This window comes from Apis dorsata, unplaced genomic scaffold (genome assembly GCF_000469605.1).
Source record: "Apis dorsata unplaced genomic scaffold, Apis dorsata 1.3 scaffold_41, whole genome shotgun sequence".
Lineage (NCBI taxonomy): Eukaryota > Metazoa > Arthropoda > Insecta > Hymenoptera > Apidae > Apis > Apis dorsata.
Window position 1 is genome coordinate 598,633 of NW_006263343.1, and position 5,860 is coordinate 604,492.

The 5,860-nt window shown below is 34.4% G+C and overlaps 1 long non-coding RNA gene across 1 annotated transcript in view; it reads right to left on the reverse strand.

Moving 5' to 3' along the window:
- Positions 1–502: 502 nt before the first annotated feature.
- The window catches only part of LOC116186465, a 21,308-nt gene continuing 15,950 nt past the window's right edge, over positions 503–5,860 (reverse strand). The window contains exons 2-3 of the long non-coding RNA XR_004151480.1: positions 4,891–4,895; positions 503–963 (exon numbers count right to left, since the gene is read on the reverse strand). This is a non-coding gene — a long non-coding RNA (uncharacterized LOC116186465). The remainder of the gene's footprint in view (positions 964–4,890; positions 4,896–5,860) is intronic.

The window sequence follows — 5,860 nt, forward strand, 5'->3', positions numbered from 1 at the left end:
CTTTGAAAGTACATTTATGAGAAAGTATTTTCTTTCACGTTTGATGGATTGAGTTTGATTACTCCAAGTGCAATTGCAAGAGTCGAGAATTATGTGGTCTTTATTATTGTCTTTATTAGAATTATGTGTATCGTTATATGCAAAAAGATAGAATTTATAAACGTACTAAATGAAAATATAAGGATTTTTTTTTTAAATTAAAAAATAAGACAGTTTTCTGTTTTTTGTACCACAAAGTTTTTTTCTATTATCGATGGATAATTTTAAAAGAAGGAAACTTATTTACCGACGACGAGACATAAGAAATCTGAAATACCTACTTTACCGTCAATTGCGATAAAGAGAAACTGAAGTTTCTGCTATCGGTAATAAAGAACATTAAACACCGTATATATTTTAAACATGTATAAATCTTTCATTAAAATATTTTCCTACACATGAACGAATCAATCGCAAAAATATATATTGTTCCATATAATTCACAAATAATATTCAAAATCACATTTTTTGCCAGGAAAAAAAATAATAAATGCTGATAAGAAACAAGAAAAACAATTAACCAATAATTTCTATAACACTTTCTCTCTATTTAATCTTTTATTTTAGAAAAAAATAATTTGATTCCCTTTTCTCCAATTTCACCATCCTTTTGAACTTTCTCATCTCGAACTTTCTTCTCCACCCCCATCGACAAGTTTCTTCGTTCGGCTGCACGAGGTCGTCTCGACGCATCGCGCCGCGACGCCGCCACCCCTCGTGGTTCCCCTATTCCGTAGGTTTTGTTGTGACCGCGACAGCTTTGTCGACAGTCGCGCGTGATTGCGGCCGAGCAGTGCGGACTTACAATCGCTCCCGTTTCAAACAGTCGCGTGTGCCCCCTCCTGATCTTCGATCGCTGATTCACGACTTTATACGCACGAGAACGGTTTCTCAACCCCTTTACGATCCGAGCCGGCTTACGAACTAGCGTTATTATTACCATTCCTTTTTTCCCATCGATATTTCAATTCACTTTGACTGCATCAAAATATAATTTTTCGATCAAAAAGCTCGTTCCTTTTTAATCGCGATCGAAGATTTATCCGAGCGTTTTCCGCTCGGTCAGACACGTGTCCGCCAAAGGGATAACGAGATCTCTGCGGAAACACGCAGATTACGCGAGCATTTCCCTTTCCTTGTGCGCTTCACGATGACAACACTTTTGTCTAAAGTGGCATCAGACGCTAGAGCAGTGTTGAGATCTAAACCGAGGGATTTAGTGGTTACGTTAAGACCTGGACAGTGGTCGCGATGAGTCAGTGCTGATGCTATGACGGTTTCAAGCGAAAGGGAACTCGATGAAGACTTTTGATGTCGAGAGACCAGGCGCTTCACGTGGCGACAGACCGCTTCAATGTGCATCAGTGATTTGTGCAATTAAATAGATATCATTCACGGATTCTCATCATGAAGAGGTGCCGGTTCTAGAGCCTATCCAGTGTCTATGTTTTCTAAGATGACACAACACTTTCTCAAACAATGAGCATCTGAGCAATGATGTAGACTCAGAGGTCTAGAGAAAAGGTTCTACTTGTTCCTCAGCCTAGGAAAAGAAAAGTTTATTCTTTCGATTGGATAATCGATCTGAGGATCATCGACTACGATCTGAATAGAGGATGAGGGAGGGATACTATGTTGGATAAAGGAAGGATCAGGAAAATTCTGTTGATCGAATAGATCAATCGGTCTGTTAATAAACAGAAAAGGGGATATAGGTAAAGTATTTTTTCTTACGAGAGAGAAGATTTCGGTGTCCTAATTGCAATGAAACGTCTAAAATCGATTTTCTTATGTAATTCGAAGTAGCGAGAATTTCACTTCGTTTATTCTACTAAAAGTCTATCTTCTTTGAAGCAACACCTGTTGAAGGTGAAAAGATGAAGTAGATGGAGTTCTAGACGATTCTGGATGAAATCGAATCGTAGAATGGATCAATTTTAAAGAGGTGAAACAGTTTTCAATTGATAGACCATTCTTCTTCGGTTGTTCAATCACTCGTTGAACAATTTCTTTTTATAATAATAATTAATTAATAAATTAATAATAATAAAATAATTAATTATAATAATAAAATAAGTAATTTGAGTCTCTTCTTCGTTAAGAGTGTATTTATGGTGATATATATTTAATTACTTTTATGTAATACGTTTCATATTTATATCTATTTTTTAAAAGATGTGCAATTACAATTCTTTTAATATTAAAGAATAGGGAATAAGAATAATCATTTATTCAATTTCAGTATAGTTTTCACGAAGTTAAAAAAGGGAATGTATTTTACGAGATTGTAGATTTTTATTCGTTTGCAATCGTTTTCATACGTTTTGTATCACAAAAGATAAGTAATAAGACATTTTTAAAAATTATTAAATGTTAAATAAAGAATTCTACTTCACATTTCATATTTAAAATATTTTTATAGACGATATCACATTCAGATATAGATTTTCTTCTGCTTTCTTCTACTTTTCTCAACAAAAGATTCTCGGCTATTCGAAGATTTTCACGGATTACAGTAGAAAAAGATTGTGCTTTTATCGTTTCTTCAATTCTTGCATCATTTAACACATTCATCGTGTGTATTTCAAATAAAAATCAGCACAGTATTTTTAGAATATGTAAAAGTTGAAAAAAAGTTTTTTAAAACAAGCTTTCATAATAATTTATGAAAAATTATGAAGAATAAATTTTGTTTAAAAAAATTATATTCAACGTAAATAGTGAACCAGTTTCGTACATTCATTTCTCTTTTTGAAAGAGTACATTTTCGTTCACGCATTACGATAATATTTCTATCCAACTAAAAATCAACATCAATCTTGCAAAAGAAAACTTTCTTGTTTTTGCATAATCCAAAATCTCGAGAGTCTGATAGTTAATCCAACGAGTTCAATCCTCGTCCAAACAACCTGTTGATAGTCAAAAGACAACTATACAGAAAATTCATTCCTGTATAGAAACATTTTCCCATAGAAATTCAATCAACCAATTTAAAAGTTTTTAACTTTTAATTTGACAAAGAAATATTTATCAATTCGACTTAAATAAAATAATTTTCAGACGAGGATGACTTTCAATTAATCTATGAGTTCAAAATATAATTGTTGCTTTTATCAATTTGAAAGCTGTTTTCGCCAAAAAGATTGATAAAGTAAGAAGATAAAAATATAATTTTCATATCCATTCGTCCAGATCGCCTTCTCTAGTTTGCAACTCGGGGCACCGAGATTTCAAACCCGACTCGATCGGCTGTTTGACGCTGTTTCATGGATTTTTCCGTGCCTCGAAGACCTGCAACACAAGCGGTGGAACCGAGCCACGCAAAGCACGTCACGTTATGAAATCTGCATTTGTCAGGCTTTCTCCCGGCCAAGTTGTTGCCACTCAACCAACACCAAGTAAAATACAAATCGCGTTTAAACGTTGTCCACTGTTTAAACACAATTATCCTTAGCTTAGATGGCCTATTGGAAATCTAGTGACTCTGGTGAACTCTAGGTTGACTCATGTAACTGGGAATTAGAACGACGATGCAACTTCTTCTTTGATGGTCGTAAATCGAAAAAAGGAAAGGAAAAATGAAAGAGAGAGAGGAGAAGGAGAGGTAGAGTTAGTGAAACTGATATGGCCTGGTCGTGTATTAAAGTGTCAGACGGTGACATCCTGATCGTAGATATGTGTGTACAGTTAATGGAAGGGACATGATGAAGTTGGAGAAGTTGGTATGAGGGTCAAAATAAATAATTTGAGATATTTTGAGAGAGATAAGGTGTTCGAGCATGTGTTAGTTTGTTTATGTGTGAGTGAATAGACGTGGCTCTGTATTTGCATAGTGATCATTAAATAACCATTAGTGGTTCGTATTATCGATGATCTCTTTAAATAATATTATCTAACGATATTTCAAGTGTCGTGAGGATAAAATTTAAAACTTTTGAAGCAGGCTTCCAAGGATATAGTGAAGAATGTTTGAAAGAATTTTATTCGTTCTTCTTTAATGTCAAATGTATGGAGTGTTTCAGAAATAAATAACTAAATTTTTATGTTTTCCACATATTTGAAAAAGAATACGTTATATATAAATGTAAGTCTGAATTAACATGAATTATCTTTACTCTTAGATAGAGTAAATTAAAATTTGATGCATCTATTTATGAAACATAGTATAGAAGAATCACAACGTTTTTGATTTTCACTTTTGATGTTGCAATTCGACAAATATCTCGTGATTTTGAAGTTGGAGAATTCGTGGAATCAGTCAGTTTGAATTTATCAACTCGAGGAAAAGTTTGAAAGTTCAAAGTTTTTGCTTCTTTGAGATTTATACACGTTTTCTATTCTTCCCATTCTTCTCAATCATATTCTTCAGATATAGATTCATACTCACAAAATACGTGAAACTGTATTTCAAATATTTTTAACAATTTTTAAAGAAACGTTCATCGAATTTAAAAAAACTTTTTCATGCTTCTTATCTGTTTTCTGTATAATTTGTATTCGATTTCGTGGAACATTATTTGAACTCTTCATTTAACATGGTGAATAATGAATTTTATTTATTTAATTTACAGAGTTTTACATATGTTTGAGAGTAAAATTAATATTCTAACAAACGTAGAAAATTTAAACAGTTATTAATAATTTAAATACTGGTTTCTCTCTCATCTCACTTTCATTTGTTCAGAACCATTTATCCTTGTACATACACACACACTCTTTCTCTCTTTATTTTCCTCACATCGCTAAGCTGATTAATAATAAACAAAGTCACTGTTCCACACTCTGTATCTCCATTTCGAAAACAAGTTATTTCAATAGCTATGCATACGCTCCAAGAATACCACATCCAACGTAATCTGAGTCAACCTGTCAGATCTCCTTTTGAATCAGGATTGTGATTGACCGATTACAAGCCAACCATCGATCTTCTGACTTTGGAACGTAGACTTTGAATCGGAACGATTGATTAAAAAAATGGATCATCCAATTCAAAGATCGTCCAATTAACGCGGTGGTCGTCCAACATCAGGCTCTCTGTTAACGCGAGCCTTATACCACTGCTCTTCGAATTTATCGAGTTGTCCAAGCTGGCTAGGTGGAGGAGATATAGGTGGCTTGCAATGTACCGGGTCAGCCGTTGCAATAAATCGTTGCCTATCCGTACTTGTTTGGTAGGAACAAGTTAATGCACGACCCGGAGATATACGAGATCTGACAATAAAGTTTGCGGTGAAATCACTTCTGTGTCCTCCTCCGATGTAATGTCTCTGTGATCGAAACAAATCTTTGGAAACTCTGTGATATCATCGCTTTATCTCTCGAAATAATTTTGGAAATGCGCGATGGAATGTGTTATTTCTGACTGTTCATGATTGTTTCATCGTAAGCGTTTTGCTTCCCAGAGTGTTTTGGGCCAGTAAAAACGTTCCTATGGAATGTTCTTTGGTCGAATTTAACTGCCAATGTGTTTCGCCACCTAGTGGTAAGAAGAATATTGAGAAAAACTGAATGTCACGAAAGGATCAATCAAGGGAGCTTTCGGCCTATAAAGAAACTTTGCTGGAACATTTGGTAATCGATGAGTTTTGTTTGTTTCGCTGTTCCCTTCCAATGTCTTTGTGATCGAAACAAATCTTTGGAAACTCTCTGATACCATCGCTTTATCTCTCGAAACAATTTTGGAAATGCGCGAGATGGCGTTCAAAATGTATTCACTTTTGATTCTACATGATTGTTTCATCGTGAGCGTTTTGCTTCCCAGAGTGTTTTGGGTCAGTAAAAACGTTTCTATGGAACGTTCTTTGGTCGAATTTAACTGCCA